The 18,077-nt window shown below is 35.1% G+C and overlaps 1 protein-coding gene across 2 annotated transcripts in view; it reads right to left on the bottom strand.

Annotated features, from left to right (window-relative positions):
• LOC5566015 (serine-rich adhesin for platelets) overlaps positions 1 to 18,077 on the bottom strand; it is a 552,340-nt gene that overhangs the window by 371,874 nt on the left and 162,389 nt on the right. The window lies entirely within an intron of this gene.

Raw genomic sequence — 18,077 nt, 5'->3', positions numbered from 1 at the left:
TGACGTATAAAGTGCCGTCAATTTCCACGAAGCAACAATTCTGCTTCAAGTTTTCCAGAAGAAAATGACCACGACGACTTGTTTTCCAGACGAACGTGAAGCGGAGAGGGGAGAGGGGCTGAATGTACTTTTGCTAAACACCGTCAAACAGAAACAAATAAACTTGGAAAATTAAATTTTCTGCAAACACGTTAACTTCAGGATTGAATCGTGCAATGGCAGTGGGCGAGCCATGGGCGTAGCCAAGGGAACTTGGAAGGATTTTGACAAAGAATATTATTCTGAAATTTACCTGGGTTTCTTGCCGATTACTTACAGTAATCTCAAAATTAATTCATATAAGAACACTCTGTTTATTCTGTCTCATATTCCGAACACCTTGATTCAAATTCCGAACAGTACGAGTAAATCGCATTCAAATGGTCAATTTTGCAAATATATTCATCTGAGCTAGTTTTACTGGTCTCGAACTAGAGAATGATCACTACTCCCGAGGTATAAAATAGATAGGAAGGTGATTAAATTGAATTGTAATCGACTGTCATTTCCTGGTAATTTGATGATATATTTCAGCGAAACATTTCAACCTCATCGCCATACAAAAACCGAGTGAGTCTGTTCAGAATTTGAGACACCGTTTTGGTAAAAAAAAAAAATATCGAGTATTTATTCGTTTTTGCTTGGATCGAACCATCCCTAATCATAACACGACCTACAATATTTTTGAAGGGAGATAAGATATCTTAGGTTCAATTTATGTGAAGTCCATAACAGCACCACTTTCTTGTAATCCGATGAGAATAAAGGAAATAATACTAATAGGCATGTGACCTTGACTGTTTTAATTCGTCCTAATGGAGCACAAATACCAATGTTACCTGTAGTGAATGAAAGTTGTTTGTTGTAACTATTGTCGAATTGTATGTTGCGAAGTTTTTTGTGTTAAAGAATGTTTATTTCTATGAAAATAATGTTTTATTCCAAAATCATTTATGGTGCAGTATTAACAAACATCCATAAACTTCTAGTTCTAATCAAGGATTTGATCATTGTATAAACCTGAAAGTTTGTGAGAATGCTTAAGATATATCGCTAATCCAGATTTCATCACCTAAACTCGTACCAATTTGCTCATTCGGTTGGAATATTTGATTTTCTGTTAGATATTGAGAAATTCCTTAGGAAATTGCATACCGTAATCCGGGGGAAAATTGATCACTGGGGCGAATTTGATCAGGTCGGTATCAAAAAATATTCCCTCCCAAGGATGCTGAAGGTTTCGTTGGCACCACAGACATTACATGTTTTCTAGTTTATAGATGTCTAATGATAATTTTGAACTATTTCATTTTTATTAGGGTCAGTTTTGCTAACAAACATTCTCACTTTTTGAAGGTGTAAGCAATACAGTTGGAATGTCGGTGCAAAACAATCCACTGGTACTATGCCTACAATTCAACTTTGAGTGATTAAAATGTTGTACAAGCTTAAGCATGAACTTCTGAACTCATTTTTGATAGCATACAGCATAGCAAGTATAATTATTTGCTCAAAAAACCGATTATTCTCAAATAAAGTGCTTATTATTATATTATTATAGCTTTATTAAGGAGATTTTCAGCCCTAGGCTGGTTCATCTCCGTAAGATAAAGTGCTTATTTTAAGGGATATCGCCTACATTTAGGCGTACTAGCCAGATTTTCAAAGTTTAATTTTGCAATAAAATGATCAACTATTCGAGTTGTAAAGATTGTGACATCATTTTTGGATTCAGGAGACCCACTTTAAGTAGATAAGGAAATTTATCATTCTAAATCTTGCTTTGATATATGGTGATCAATTTCGCCCCAATGTGCCATTTAATGTTTTTGATATTAAAACTATTTTTATGATATACTAAATAATAATTTATGAAATGTCGATCATATCAACTGATGAAGATCAAAAGAGTACTGATTTTGTCGAGATTTATTTGACAATATTTGAGTTCCTAAGGATAATACAACAAAAAGTTGTGAAATCGTGATTAATTTGCCCCCGGATTACGGTACTTCTTGAAATTAAATTATTCATTATTTCTATAAAAATTGTATTGTTAAGAATTTAACAAGCATATTCGGATTCAGGGAGCTCAAATTTATTATGTAGAGTCGTTTTGAAAATTAACAATAATCGCATTGACAATTGATCAATTACACCCCGAAATGAAATCCTCCGATTTTTTATTTTAGAGACATTTTTTAGCACTAAAATTACATTTGTTGGAAAATTTCGGTACATGAGCCAATTAGTCTCACCATCGTACTTGTTTTCCTGCATTTAGTTGTTTGGCATTGTCAACAAATGTTGACAATTACACTATTTAGGACAGTAAGAAAAATATGACAAAATTGTCCTGGATAGCGAATTTATGTCTGAATATACTACAATAATCAGAAACTACATTCACTAGTAAAAACTAGGAAAATAACGTATGAGCCTTTAGTTATAAGATTTTTTTTCGTTTTGTAACGTTATATGAAAAGATGAAGAGGTTTTATGCCTCTTTGAGAAAGGTTTCGAAAGGAAATCACTCAAAGGGGTTTTTCCCTCTTCCAAAATTTTTGTTAAAATAAATAAATAAATCTTCCAGAACCCATTTTTACGTCAATTCATCACTTACATCATGTGTCATTCAGTCGCAATGTGAATTACGTCCGGAATGATTTTCATTATTTTTAAGAGTGTAAGTTTGTGTTTAAGGAGCACCTTCTCAGCTCCTTATAGGGCATTTTTTTTATTCAGCTGTCATTGCCATTGTTATACAATAATTGAACATACATGCTTATTTGTGGCTCTGAATAGTTAGTTGGCTAGTGTTTCTTGCTGATGTTCCATTAGAGTGTTCTGTAGGGAATTCTACGGAATTTTATTCTGAGAACCTTCCAAGAAATTTATTTGCTTTATTTTATCAGATTCCACAAGTAATTTTGTTTTTTATCCCATTATATTTCTCCATTATTATCTTGAGCACATGATTCATAATTTCTCTAGTAGATTTCTTCATTGCTTCTACGATGATAAATCAATGTAGTGTCCGAGGTCTGCTTTTTCCGACATTCCGCACTTCGAAAAATTCGCGAAAATATTGCAACGAACCGTTCGCTATGAAATTAGTCACCAGCAAATAATGTTATAGAAAACAGACAAGAGAAACCGTGAAAAATGATCAATTTCACCCGAAATTACGGTATCCGAAAACTTGTTTGTTTATAGATTTGTTGCATGTATAATAACTGAAGGCGTAATTTGATGAAGAAGTATGCACTATATATAATTTTATACTGTCAAATATTGAACCAGGGTCAATGTGGTCCATCCGTTCTGAGAGGGTTGAAGATATTCTGCAATAACATCTTGAAACAGAACATTTCATTTCCAACAATATCTTAACAACAATAACTTCATAAATTCTTCCTAGGCTTCCTCAAAGAATTTCTATCAGAAATAGAAAAAACAGCCTGCGGCTCTGGAAACATTAATTTAGAGATAATTTTTAGATACCCTTAAACAAGATTTCATGAAGATTTATCCAGAATTGGATTTCAGGAGATTTGTGATTAATGTAAAAGCAAATCCCGGTGTAATTTATGAAGAATTTAAAATAAAAATACACCCAATCCTCTTGTAACGACCGTTATAGAAGGGTTATGAAAAGAATCGGTCGTAATGAAAATCAAAATTATAGGGTAAGTGTTCCCTTAGTTGTGGGTGTCAGAGTTGCTTAATATCAACCATATCAGCTGATGGTTGATGGTCTAAAACTATCAATATCACTTGCGAGCTATCAATATCACTTTGATTTGACAACCAACGGCAGTGATGCGACATCGCACTCTAGATCATAATCATTGCAGAATGAGTGATCAAGTGGTAATTATCCATGCTATTAATGTTTTTCAGTGACCAACACATAGTTTCAATCTATCTGCAACACTGTCAAAAATATCGTACTGATAAATTGTCATTTTATCTGCTTAATTTAAGGTTAAACTTAACCCATCAGTGTTATTTATTTATTTATTTATTTTAACTAAAATTTTGAAAGAGGGAAAAACCCCTTTGAGTGATCACTTAATTAGATCTTCTCAAAAAGGCACAAAACCTCTTCATCTTTTTTAAAACGTTATAATAAATATCTTATAAACTAAAGGCTCACTCGGATAGAACCATAACAGAGCCAGATTCTTGATCTTCTGAAACGTTCAATCAGAAAAATGGGAAATAATCTCTCATGGTAGGTGTTTCATATTTCAATCCTGAAAAAAAACAAAGAAAATTAAGGCAGATACAAATCAAACAAGATATGATATTTCATTTAGATAATTATATAATAGTTTCAAAGTGGGATAAAATTTACTTCCAAGTATATCACGGACAGATGTAGGAGGAGTTTGGTAAAAGATTTTCAAATTTTTAATGAATTTATTTCTAGGTATCATAAATTTGATGCATACAAACACAATATGATCAATATCTTCATAAAATTCCCCACAATCGCATAAATTTGAATCCTTCATATCAAAGCGATATAAATAACTGTTGCATATGTAATGATTCGACATTATTCGTGAAAAAGTGCAAATAAAATTTCTATTTACAGATATGTTTTTAAACCATGGGAATTTATCAACAAACGGACAAATGGAATGACACCAACGTCCTTTATCACTCGAATTCCAAAAATGTTGCCAATTATCCATACAATATTTATTAAGTTTTGAATGATATTCTGAAGCACAAATTTCTCTATTGTAAATAATTCCACGAGTAACCCCTAATTTGGCCAAAGAATCAGCTTGTTCATTGCCATAAATATTACAATGAGCAGGAACCCACAAAAATTTAATTAAAAACCCTTGAGTATATAAATCATACAAAAGATTTTTAAGCTCCAAAAGAATGTGATGAGTTTTTGAATTAAAGTTTATGGAGTTCAAAGCATGAAGAGAACTCAAACTATCAGAACATATTATAACCCATCAGTGATATCCATAGTCTATCGCCATCAATGCATTGGTGATGGAGTAGACAACATAATTTTGATGTGATATGGAATGATCCGATTTGTATCGCAGTCGGCCTGTACAAGTCAGAAAATTTTAAGCATTGATAGTGACAGCGATCAACTCTGGTGGGTGTTCCTATAGTTGCGGTAGTGCCGTTTTCACTGATTTTATTACATTAGCCACAGAACCGACACTGCCGATCAACGTATTGGCTTGTTGGTACACGGTATAGTTGAAAAGAGCGTTCAAATTGCTTTAAAACTGATGAAATATTACTAAAATTGCTAAAACTGTTATTGCTTGTACCAATAGTTGCGGTAAAGTGTTCCTATAGTGGAGATCCCATAACAAACCCATGGATACCGCAACTAAAGGAACACAAATTAAAAATATACCTCAACTAAAGGAACAATGTACCAATAGTGGAGGTATTATTTTTCACTGACATGCCGTGGATTACTGCGATGAAATCATTTTTCTCATTAAGTCAATGGTCGTTGCTTTCCGTTACAACATTAACGTGTACATGATTTGCACTTCTTGAATTTAGGCTCTTAAATGAAGTTCAATCGTGCTTCGTACTTCCACTATTGGTACATCTACCCTAATCAGTGCTGGCATCAACTCGCTCAACGCGCGCAAGGAGCAGAATTTAACCACAACGCAAAGAGGATACAGAGCAGCGCAAATTGTAGCAGCACGATCTCAAAGAAGGCGCGCAGTAGAGAAGAGAGTTTAGCGACGCTGACGAAGTTTGATGGCAAAACTGTTGGAGAGCAGGTACTTCACACACCTTCCAGTGGAGATGTCTATGGGTAAGAATTGTAGAGGTAACGCGTAGCGGATAATATTGTTAATATATGTACCCAGGCATGAACTAAAAGAGAGGTGTTGACGTGGTAGCGATATCAGTCAGTAGCCTGCGGTGTGGAGCGAATTGCCTTGTTTTGTAGTCGTTTTATTTTCAACAAAAACATGCTCAAAGTGCACTATGGCTTATCAGGTGACCAATAATCAAAAAAGTGATGTGCCCCAAATTTCAATTCTTGTTCGCCATTTCATTGTAAACATGTCTGCTAAGAAATCCCCAAAATATTGGGGCATACTATGCATTGCACACTCAGATATGAGGTGCCAAAGTTGAGCATATGGAGAAAAACTTGTTTTTATTAACAAAAACTAAGGTTTACTCAAATTAATATAACTTTTTTCTATAATACTTACGTAAAATGTTTTTACACCATTAGAAAGCTTACAAAAAAGGCTTCCTAGAAACAATAAAAAAATAAAAAAAAAGCTTCAAAATAGTGGCTTTTATGATGTTTTTTTTTATAAAGCGGTTAAAAAATCGAATAAGTTTATCCAGCTTTTTACGCTAGCTTGCTATAAATTTTGAATCTCCCTCTTCTGACATATCTTGTCTACACTATAATTTTTTATAGTTTAATCGAAGCAAGCTTTGTGATTCAGTTTATTGCTGACAACTTGTTCAATGTCAGATTTTTCTACCTTTGTCTTTCAGGCGATCGTAATTAGAAACTATTTTTTATAATGTTTTGTCTTTCTTTTCAGGTTTATAAGCTAGGAGTTGAATATAGCTAAGCAAGGCAAATAAAATCAACGGACTGGCTTTATTGTGATGTAACTGTGTTAGTGGAAGGCAGGCTAATAAGCACCGCTCAACAAAACAATACGAGGATAGTGAAAAAAAATGTGCCAACATTTATCAAAGCATTCGTTGTCCTTATTGATATGCCACAATAAATTGAGACATCTTTAATTATATGATTTGCAATGGACGATTAAATATATACGTCTTGAAATCTTTTTGATTCAGGGAAAACTTTGGCCAAAAGCTAACTAACCCGCAAGTCGTGTCTGGGTTGTGGGACGACTCGAATAGGCTTCCATTTGAATTATATTAGGCGCTTTACGTTATTTAATGTGTAAGCCACTCACAGAATTACCCTAGATGTTGAATTTGCTTTTGAACCTGTGTTTAAACTGGTGTTACTCTGACACAAACCCTAGGTTCAACCTAAATTCCTTTACATTTGGTTGTTTCTGGAGTATTCAAATCAGGTCCAATTGTACATATAATTTAACTATATTTGCTCTAAATATCGTAGTTCAGCGTCGTAATGATTGCATTACGGACAAAGACAATCCTCATATGCCGGTGAAGCTCATATTAAAATGCCGATCACATACTTTCCCGACACCTTGCGACAGTTTTCACGCAGTAGGAGGCTATATCATGAAAGATGCTCAATATTGGAAGAACGGGGGAGGATTACAATGATATCTATTTCAAGGATGCAGCATATGATCAAAATATCCCTTTAATTGATAACCTAAAATCGAAAAAGAAATGTATTAAAATGAAAAATAATAAATTTCTTATAAGCTTGATACGAAGTAATGCACAACAAGTGAAAATTCTTGACAGTTGAATCAACGAGCACAAATCCTTGCCTACTAAGATGTTACTATAAAATCGATAGGCAAGGAATGTCAAAATCTAATCACCCCTTTCTGTTTTATAGCTAGCGTAAAAAGCTGGATAGTTAACACATCGAGTACTTTTTTGTCCCAAGTTGTCCCAGGCTTAAATTCAGTTCCAAGGGTACTTTGAGATATAAACGAAAGGAACGTGAAGAATTTAGCTGCACAAATTTGCACTTTTTTAATATAAGGCTTTTTGAATTTTTCCAATATTTTTAACCATTTTCAATTGAAAACAGCTAAAAACTAATTCAGAAAATAACTGAATTTAGCTAAATCATTCAAATCATCATTTCTATGTATGTTTTAATATTTATAATGGTTTGCACAACGTTAATTGCATAAATGGCTTATATGCAAATAAAACCTCAAATTTGTATCATAAAACTCATAAATACGACATGAGATGGAAAAAATATTTTTGGCCGCCAGTCTGTATGGAAACCGCCCATAGTGAAGTGTACGCAATTTGGCTCTTTTTACCTTATAATATTTTCAGAATGGAACCAACAGGTAGGGTAAATTATGTATTTTGGACAGGCTAAGAATATGTTTGGAAACGGCCTTAGATACTAATATTTTATTACATTATGATACTTATATGCTTAATGTCTCATTGTAATTTGAGTTTCTGGGGAGAAAAAGCTTACAAACTGTAGCATTAGCTGCCAAAATAGCGCTTTTTAGCGGCCTGTCTGTTATACATTTCGGACATCAAATATACATTTTGGACACCCTCATGTGAATATAATTTGGACAGGGGCGTTATCTCAATATCTATTCAATGGTTTCATAAAAAGACAGTCATATCATAATGTTTTAAGAGTTTACATGTGACTTATGCATTTGTTTGCTTATTGGATGTGTACAATAGTGATAATCAATAATTTCATTTAATGCAAGCAAATATCATCAGATCCACTAAATACGCCTGCAAGTATGCATGCATGCAACATTCCAGTGCGTTTCATCTGATGACCAAATTATATCAACTGAACAAAAACCGTAATCTAATTTGGACACCACCTGATTTATGCCTTATATACTTATGTTAAGATTTTAGATGAACTTAGCTTCAATTTTAGACATATTTTATCATATTGCCACCTTTAAACTTTTTATGAATGCCAATTCTGAGCGCTATTCTTGCGTTTAATGTATGTTCTTGAAATGTACATCCTCTTGCATTCGTAGGTTTCACAGATGTTCTGCTGATACAATTTACAATTTTGATATTTTTGAAGCCAAATTGTGATTGTTATGAAAATGGCCATCATTAATAAGTAGCATAGTGTATTAGTAATGCAATACATGATTTTCCGTACATAAATTGCTCATCATCTCGTTGTAAATAAGCATAGAACGACCAGCCTGTCCAAATTATATGCATGTCCAAATTATATACGTTACCCTAGATGACAGATTGATGTTGGACGCCATTTTTCAATCCAAGAAGGCGACTTTTCAAATTCCAAAGTGTTGTACATCCATTTCCGTCATCTCATCGGTCCCGTTCCAAAAATACCTACATTGCATGGGCTTGAAATGTTTTTTTCTTAAATCTGTGGAGTTCAGAATCGTTGTTGACAAGCGGGAGCCTTACATTACAAGAACATTCCATTCTGACGTTACAACTTGATCGTTTGATGTGCGATCCGATGCTACATTCTCGGAGTTCTTTCAACAGGATTTTGATTGCCATGGACCGACGTTTGGACGTATGAGCTGTGCCGTGTTATTTATGTATGTGACCATGGAAACTAGTCAATTCGGCACCGCTCAAACGTCAAATTAATGAACTCGTGCATTGGTCCATTCATCATAACAGGGTTGGAAGCAAAGATCTTTGACAATGATCATTCAGTTGGGGAAGACGGGGCTAGAGCGCCCGCCTGGGGTAAGTTTGACATGAAAGCACTTTCCATAAACACAAGATTTTTGACATTTCGAACCGTTTAAAGTGATATTTACAATGAATTTTTCATTTCAAATATCAAAAATAAAGAAATAAATTTAACAGATGCTCACTTAAGGACTTCGGAAGGGATTTTTGACGTTGGATAACGTCTTACGGCAACATACTGGGGTACAATTTCGAAAAACGAAAAATCGCTCGCGTCACGAAAAGTGGTTAGATTTTGACTGTCAATAACTTACTAACGCCCGGATAGATTTTCGAGATTCTTGCACCAATCGATTGGAAATCTTTCTACGAATCGATTCCAATAATGAAAACTATTGATTTTCATGACTGACTGATAAATGGGTAAATATCGAGGCATGTCTTATTTTCCATAGAAAAGCACATTTTTTTTGCTGTTATAAAGTTTTGACGTTTGAAGTTTACATGCACCGTAATTTCGGGTGAAATTGATCATTTTTCATGGTTTTCTTGTCTGTTTTCAATAATGTTGAAAAACTGAATGCAGGAAAACATGTCAGCCTCTTTGACTCATGTGCCTAAATTTTCTAACAAATGTGTTTTTACGTCCTTCGGCAACATATGGGGGTACAATTCAAAAAAACGAAAAATTGAGCATGCGACGAAAAATGGTTAGGTTTTGACCGTCAATAACTCAGCCATTTATTGATAGATTTTCAATATTTATCCATCAATCGATCGGAAATTTATTCAAATTGATTCAAATGGAGAACACTATTGAACTATTGAAAAATCTTAAAATGTTGACCCCTTTCTTATCTAACCAATCACATTCAAACACATTTATGATATGTGTCTCATTAGCTGCTTCTTATGTCTTTATTTCATCAGAAATTCGTATGAAATTTCTACGTGTTTTTGATAGGAAGTTGACTCTTTTTCACAAGTGTTACTAATTATTGTCATACGCACACTTGAATGAATCTCTATCGATAATATAATGTTTTCGCCATTTTTGTGTACGAAAATCGTGGTGGTTGCTTTTGCCTCGTGGGTGGGCGGTTTTACCCCGTCGCTAAAAATAATCATGTTAAGATATCACTTTTTTAAGCTTCAAGAAATAAACAAACAATTAAAGTATTATTATTTGTTTATACATCAGGCCTGCCCAACCTTTTTGGCACTTTTTTGACATAAATGGATGCCGCGTTCGCAATTATAGTCCGATCTGAGATATTTGTACCTCATATGAAAGCTTGCTATTGTATCTTATTGATCATATAAAAAATTGACTTTATATCAAACTCTTTACTAAAGATGCAGATAGAGTGGGTGCCTCGTGTTAACCGTTGCCTAATGTTAATGATTGCTCAATCTGTTCAGCCTTTGACTGAAGATTGTGTAAATTGTCTTTTTATTTAATTCAAAATCCTTTAAAATATATTCTTTATTATATATAATGAGCTACGCTCATAGATTTTTTAGATCTGAATGCATCAATAATCTAATGCGATTTATTTCGCAAATAGACCTGTTATAGGCACAGCAAGTATTTCCGGGTGACTCCAAGTTTTATTATGAATCCAGTGAAATGTTTGATGCTGAACATCAATTGAATTATTTTAAAGAAATTCTTGATATCTTTTTAAAATCGATGTAAGTGACTTTCATACGGTTTTGGCAAAAATAATTAAGAAGAATCGCAACCTGTCTTCTAAAACTACGGTTGTGTACCAGTGTTAAATGACTCAAGTAGTGTTTTGTTTTGATTTGTGGTTAAGTTACTTTGTCACTCCATATAACAAAGCAGAGAAAGCAATGATTATATTTTGAAAGTTGAAAATCTGACTTAGGTCGGTTTTGTAAATTCGGAAATTAAACATTCTTAAAAGGAAACCGGAAATGTGTAGAATTTTGTCTTCGAAATACGATTAGTTCGTTAGTTCCTGAACTTTTTGGAAATAAGCCTGTTGATTGTTTCTTCGAGAATTGTGGACCTTTATGTATTCAAATGGGAAATTATAGTCAATATTGTCCTTTGAATCATTGTGCACTAAAAAAAACTAACTAATGTTTAAGAATTGTTCCAACAACTAGTTAAGCAATCAATTCTAAAAGTAAATGGTGCCGATTTATTTATATCTAATCAATTGTAAAAGCTGTTCAACTAACATAAAATTTGAATCTATTAGACGTATAATTATTTATATATGAGTTTTTATAAAGCATAAACTTGTATCTGTGCAGAGTTCTGTTTGATCTTTCGACCTTGACACTTGCTTTTCCCGGGGCAAGCGACGAGGGCAGGATCAAACATGTCGCGCGTCGGTCTCGTAAGTGAAAAAGTGGCGTGATCGGTGAGTTCGGTTGGAGTAACTGAAAAAGTGCCGCGATCGGTTAGTTCTGTTTGATCCTTCGACCTTGACGCTTGCTCCTGGCCAGTGCGTCAAGAAAGCCCGAACAGTTTTTTTTTTATTCTTTTTGGGTCGCGCGCTTATTTTTTTTTTTTTTCCTGAGTGCTTTTTTATAGCCGAGCAAACGAGTGAAGCCGAAAGTGGATTGTGGTTGCTCAGTCAAGGATAACGGATCAATTGGTGAGCTCGTTTCATGCTACTATTTCTAATCTATAAAATATGTATGACTGCACATTCAATCGCTACAATGGTGGAATGTAAATATGATTTTTCAACAAACTATGGATGGTTCGTCACTGTGAGTGTCGACACAAACTCTGATTCATGATTTATTTATGTTTAACATTTTTTTTTCAGAACACCTCTTATATACCATTATTTTTGTAATTAAAAAAACTTTGAATGGTTCGACACTACAAGTGTAGACTTGCGAAAGGTTCACTTTATTCAACAAGCTTTGGATGGTTCGCCACTGTAAGTAACGGCATAAGAATAAGAGTGTTCTATGATGTCCCAACCAATCGAGTTTTTTGTTTCTTTTCAAATGAGTAAAATATAATAACACACGTCCTGACAGCTGTAGGAATGTTACATTTAGGTATTTGTTCAACAAACTTTGAATGGTTCGTCACCTCAAGTGTCGGCATAATTTTCCTCTACATAGAAATTGTTCATATCAAATGAAAATATTATATTTACGTATAAGCATGTATATATCTCACAAATCATTGTTTATCATGGTCTAATCGCTTATCAAAGTGAATCCTATGACCCAACGATCCTCCCCATTAACAAACATCCCTCCCAGTAACCTTTGTGGAGATGCAGAGGCAAACACGGTCTCCAAAAAGCAAAGGTTACACACTAACATTCCTTCCCCCAATCCCACCTGACTGCAAGGACGTGGCCGGCGCCGTTATTGACCCTGTATAAATAGAGGCACTGAATTATGCACACTGAAGAAGATTATGGCCAATCCCAGCCGAACTTCTAGTTGATTCTTTGTGCATTTTCACTGACTTCGGTCAATCACGGAATAGCAACCATTGATATGTGTAGTCAGTCTAAGCTAAGCTAAGCTAACTCTTTACTAAAGATGCAGATAGGTCGAAAAATTGATGCGGCCCGCGGGTCGGATTGATTTTTTCCTTCGCATGGATCGCTAGCAAAGAGTTTAATATAAATTTGAATTTAAATACATGGATCAATCATATATGATACCAAGCTTTCATTTGAGGTACAAATTTCTCAGATCGGACTATTATTGCGAACGCGACAATCATTTATGATAAAAAAAAAGAGCCAAAAAGGTTAGGTAGGCCTGATGTATACATTCTGGAATTTTTATTGATAGAAACACTGGACGAATTGATTTTCGGTTTTCGCGTTTTGCTGGGCAGCGCGCTTCGGGAGTTTCTTTGTTTCACTGCCGGAAAGACTTTTTCGGTTTTCACGTTTTGCTGGGCAGTGTGCTTCGGAAGCCCTAGCAAGCGGAGTCTTTGATTTCAATACCGGAGTGTTTTTTTTTCGGTTTTCGCGGTTTTCTGGGCAGTGCTGGTGACGAAACTGAAGGTGACTGGCAACTACCCTTTCTTTAACTTAAGGATCGTAATATGAAAACACAACATACGTGTCTGTTTTTCTAATTACAAAATCTTTCAATGGTTCGTCGCCGTAGGTGTCGACTTTTTTATATTTAGTCTTCATCTATGTCAAGAGATGACTTTTTCAATTGAAATTACATGAATCGCATCACTTACCGAGGTGAATCCAGATTGTGTAGCTTCTGAATCCTTCCCACTAACAGAAACTCCTTCCCATGACAACCATGAAGATGCAGAGGTAAACTCGGTCTTTAGTAACAATGGATGTCACTCTAACATTCCTTCCCTTCCCCGATGACCGTAAGGACGTGACCGGTGTCGTTATTGACTTCGAATTCTCGTAATTGCACACTGAAGACGGTATGCTATTCCCAAGCTCCGTCTGTTGGTTCCTTGTGCAATGTTGATTGTTCTGGTCAATCACGGAGTAGCAACTACGAATTGTACGGTCATCTATGCTCATGCAAATGCTCATAGAAACACTGGACGATTTTTTCTGTAAAATTTCCTCAGGTTGATAGCTGGCTTTTATCTATGGGGAAACCGCCAGTTAAGATAACCACACAAAAATAATACCGAACATGTCAAAAACGGTCATTTTGTGAGAAATTGATGGATACTGTCTTAAAGGTCATTATGCAAATAGAAGAAAATTCTGCCTACACCCATGGACAAACAGGTGAGTTTCGAGCATGAGGACGATTTTCTCCACCTTTCACCAAATTCAGAACTGAGGATGCCCGTTCGACGAAGAGGATGACGTGTGTGAGTGTGGGCGAAGAAGGATGGATGAATCGGAGAGAACCGGGTATTCACTGTCTGCCACCTTTGCTCTGTTTGAAATAGCGACACGTGTCGTGATTGAAGTCAATTGCCAGACATGTATGGCGGGGTTGTAGCTGGTGGAATCACCAACCACGGACCGACCTGTCGTAGGAGAACTAGGAGGAAAATGCGCCGTCGTCGGGGTGAAACGTACCACCGTAATATCTCAAAGACGTCTCGTGACACCTTTAACACAAAAACCAATTCCCACATCTAAATAATTTGAAACAAATCAGAAACAATTTTAGTTGTTTAAAAACAATCGGTAAAATTCAAATTATGCCATAAAATCAATGAAATGCACAGTATAACTGGATATTTCCTCAAAAAATCCATTTGGAACTAGGTGGCGCATTATACTCCAATGTTTTGGAAAACGTTGATTATAGTTAAATTTCTTAGATAGGATTGCCTCAATCTAATGTTTGTTTTTAGTAATTGCGAGCTAATTCACGTGACTTTCCTTTTATCCCAATTAGAATAAAATTTTCGACGGAAATCACAGTCGAAATTGAGTTTTATTTTCAGCGGGTGCATATTGTCCCATCTTCCCTTATAGCAGTTAGTTAGATGGTGTCACATCGCAACAAGGACCGAAAGTAAACCTACGCCAACGAACGGATCCTAAGCGGTTTGGCACCGTCTGGAGTGGGTTTTCTCATACTTATTTGCTACGGTTCAGCGCTAATGAAATCGGAATTGTCTGGTGGGACAAACGTAATGTGGTGCAATGAATAAAAGGATTAACATCACGATAGTTGATGCGACGGATGATTAGCAGTTTTATTTATAAAAGATGATCTAGCAAGTGTTTATCAAGATTCTATCAAAAAAAAAAATGTTTATTGCTTGGGGGTATTGATTGTATATTAAGGGATATTTAAATTTGATTCTTCTGCTTGGCATTAACGTCCTCACTGGGACAGAGCCTGCTTCTCAGTTAAATGTGCCATGAGCACTTCCACATTTATTAACTGTGAGGTTTCTTTGCCAAAGTTGCCATTTTCGCATTCGTATAATGTGTGGCAGGTACGATGATGCTTTATGCCCAAGGCAGTCAAGGAAATTTCCATTATGAAAAGATCCTGGATCGATCGGGAATCGAACCCAGACACCTTCAGCATGGCTTTGCTTTGTAGCCGCGGACTCTAACCACTCGACTAAGGAAGGAAAAAAACATGATCTTGCTGAACAGTTGTGCCTTCATGGCATCGCAGTAAAGCATTCTATTCAATGTACAGAAAACAAATGCGAATTTAAAATTGATAAAAGGTTAATTTTTCATAGAGTACAATCCAATTTTCATGGTACTTCAATTCAATTTGGTGCAAGTTCATCTGCTTCATCCCCAGAGCAACTTGACTCATGATAAGGTCAAACACTTTGCCAGACTCACCGGAGGATTGTGTACCACTACTAGCCCCGGTATAAAACCTGTGCGGTGCTAAGCTTACCTGCCCGTCTACTTCAAAGGGCGAAAGGAGCCTTTCTCGACTGCACCTAGAGTGCCGACCAAAGCGGCAAACAGTGAATCACGGGAACAAAAAAAAAAGAGCACATACCTTTCATGATCGAACAGACGAAGAGGGAATGTAATTTTAAGTCTTACAACAACCGCCATAGTGGAACAAAAATGACAGTTCAATCAACAAGCATTTAAAGTTGAGGATCACCCTGTGTAACCGAACAATTAGGGACCTTCCTTAGTCGAATGGTTAGAGTCCACGGCTACAAAACAAAGCCATGCTGAAGGTGTCTGGGTTCGATTCCCGGTCGGTTCAGGATCTTTTCGTAATGGAAATTTCCTTGACTTCCCTGGGCATAGAGTATCATCGTACCTGCCACACGATATACGAATGCGAAAATGGCAGCTTTGGCATAGAAAGCTCTCAGATAATGAATGTGGAAGTGCTCATATGAACACTAAGCCAAGAAGCAGGCTCTGTCCCAGTAATGCCACGAAGAAGAAGAAGAAGACAGTTAGACAATAAGATCAAACAATTAGACATAAGTAGAGGTTTGAGCAATTTGAACAACAAATGTATAAGAATAAGCTCTAATTGTTAAGAAGCAATATAAAATCAATCGAAATTCAAATGAAAAAATGTAAATGATCAATAGAAAAGCACTACAAAATGTGTCTTTAGAGTTATATGAATATTCCTATAAACACTCAATAACACAACATTTTTACTGAAGAATTCAAAATAAGAATTTGAGATTTGGAACAACGTCAATGGAAAAATAAAAGGTAAAATATTAAATAAATGCCAGTAAAAACTGTTAAAACTTATTGCTTACAAAATAAAGTTTATTTTTTATTTTTATTATAATTAGTTTTTTCTTGAAAAAGATTGAATTCTTAAATGTTGATTTTATTTTTTTATTGCTATTTTGCGTTTGTTTCGGCAATAGTCATTTTAGATACTATTTTGGAACTTTAAATTTCTAATTCATCCCCAGTTTTAATTTGTTTCGAGTTCTGTTATTGGCGATTTTTAGCCGTTTCCCAAGGCGCGACAATACTTTTCCCGAACAAAAACAATGATGCTTCCAGAAATGGTCGACGGCGGCAAAGTCGTCGAGGGCGATAGTGGATTCAGAACTGGATTTTCTTCGCCGGGCTTGCCAAGGTGCAAGACGAAAAAAGTTTTGAATAAATGTGTAACAATATGTCTGGGACGGAACCCGGAGCTCGTTCTCCGGAAATCAGCTTAACTTCATAGAACATTCTCTCTCTTGGGATGTCAATTTTTTTTCTCGCTGGGCGCAAACAATGCGAGATGTTAACAAGTGAATGTCGTAACTTTTTTGCTCAAGATGTTCACAATGAAGAATCTCACAAAGGTGCATAAAGATAATCAAGGATCAGATTCCTCGACATACAGTTCTTTAAGGTCATCCGACTGAACTCGATGCAGTGCCATTCACTTACATCGATTTCAAAAGAAACATAGGTTCTACAACAGGGATTCCCACATGCAGGAAATCACTCAGTTTTTGAGTCGTTTCAGTATAAATCAGATTTGAATTTCCCAATAGTTTATTTCCTTAGGTTTTTTCTTGTGAATTTATGTAGATTTTAATTAATTTTAGCATACAATTTTAAGCAAAACCATTTCTCAGAAAGCAAGTGAAATGTAAATTAAAAAGCAATGTGGAAGTAAAACTTACGATCAACGAATGAGACTTTTGAAAAATGAAATCTTCCGCTGTTTTGCCATGGCGCATATTGGAGAATAACTATGATATTGAATAACACACCACAACAAAAACGACTTTTTTGTGTGTCTTTAGAATCGAACTATGTGTATCTAGTAGATTCAGGATTGCTGAATCTGTATCCGTTCTCAGAAATGTTCTAGCATGTTACAATTTTTTGGATTCAGGTCGCCAAAGTTGTAGAAAGCACTGGTTAAATTGATTTTTACATAAAATTTAATGTGTTTGTGACCTAATCCACCAAGCATGAAAAACTCGGATTTAAACTTTTATTTCAGATATAATTTGAATAAAATCGCACGATTAAATTGAGACTAAATAAAGTTTTTCAACATGCTTGCAGTCACCATTTAAAATTCTTTGTTTCTATCATATGGCAAAATACATTACTTTTCTAATATTTTTGAAATTTTCTATATATATTTTAAGCATTTTATTATATCATCAAGTAAAACAAAAACCTAAAATTTTACACATATTGAAATATATGCAGACTCATTATAGATACAACAAGGTCTTTAGAGCATTCAAAACAAAATCTAGCACAAAAATTTGTAAATATCTTTTGTAGATTCGA

Source organism: Aedes aegypti, chromosome 2 (genome assembly GCF_002204515.2).
Source record: "Aedes aegypti strain LVP_AGWG chromosome 2, AaegL5.0 Primary Assembly, whole genome shotgun sequence".
NCBI classification, from domain to species: Eukaryota; Metazoa; Arthropoda; class Insecta; order Diptera; family Culicidae; genus Aedes; species Aedes aegypti.
The sequence above is the reverse complement of the archived record's forward strand: the minus strand, read 5'-3'. Positions and strand labels throughout refer to the sequence as shown.